Here is a 1,065-nt window from a genome sequence, read left to right on the forward strand (position 1 = left end):
ACAAAATTAATTAGCACAGTAGTTCTTAATAGACATTTTATTTTAAATTCATTTAGTTTAAATGAGAACATTTTATTGCTGTGTCTAAGGGTACTATTCAATAATAACAAAGACCCATTGTTTTTAGTAGCTCTGAATCAGAAAGTAATTGAAGGCACCTAAATAAAAATATCCTGAAAATTACAGACAAAAATATGCCTATTATAGCCACCAAATGTCTTAGGGTAAAACAAAAATAACTGAATGCTTGGTTCAATCATTTCCTTTTTTAAAATTAGCTGCCCTCATTTATAAAATGTGTGAGTAAATACATAGTGCCTAATTTTTTTCAGTAATAAAAGATTATATTGATATAACTATAGCATTGAAAAATAAAGTTATGAAAATCTTGCCTTGAGTTCAATTTCAGTGCAAACATGTATTTGATGCTTATATCTGATGACCAAGACTCTTTCGTGAAAGCCCACATTCTGGTTTTCAGACTGCTCCTGCTGGTTGTGGCCCCACCAAGAGGCAGGAGAAAAGACCTCTCTCCTGAGGATACTGTGACAGTTTGTATCTGGATGTCCCCCAAAAGCTCGTGTGCTCATAGGCGGGGCTTTGCAGAGCTGGATGGATGCAGTGTGCGACCTGGGATTAGGGTGGTGTAAGTTAGTTCACTGAATGGAATTAGCACAGTTCTGGGCATGGATCACAGAAGCCCGCCGCTGGGTGTGGGTGGCACAGATCAACAGGTAGCCTGAGTAGAACTAAAAAGGAGGCTTGCTTTTGCTGCTTTCTGCTTCCTGGATGCTTTGCCATGGGCTCTTTCTCCTCATTGGTGTCCCTCTGCTGAGCCACCCTGCCTAGAAGCCAGCCAGGTACAAGCTGAAACCTCTACAAACTGGAAAGGATAATAAACCTTTCCACCTTTAACTTGTGGGTGGCAGGTATTTTATCTCAGCAATGGGAAAAGAAAGTAAAACAAGCACCAATCATAAATTCCAAATTTTAGCTTTTAGAATCAACTCAGACAGAAGGTCATTACTATACTCTTTGTAGGGCTAAAAAGAATTGTGTGTAATG

The 1,065-nt window shown here is 38.9% G+C and overlaps 1 protein-coding gene across 1 annotated transcript in view; it reads right to left on the reverse strand.

The window, feature by feature from the left end:
- LOC111812816 (coiled-coil domain-containing protein 7-like) overlaps positions 1–1,065 on the reverse strand; it is a 55,501-nt gene that overhangs the window by 31,395 nt on the left and 23,041 nt on the right. The gene's annotated exons all lie outside the window — the stretch shown is intronic.

This window comes from Octodon degus, unplaced genomic scaffold (genome assembly GCF_000260255.1).
Source record: "Octodon degus isolate 3935 unplaced genomic scaffold, OctDeg1.0 scaffold00144, whole genome shotgun sequence".
In the NCBI taxonomy this organism is placed as follows: Eukaryota; Metazoa; Chordata; class Mammalia; order Rodentia; family Octodontidae; genus Octodon; species Octodon degus.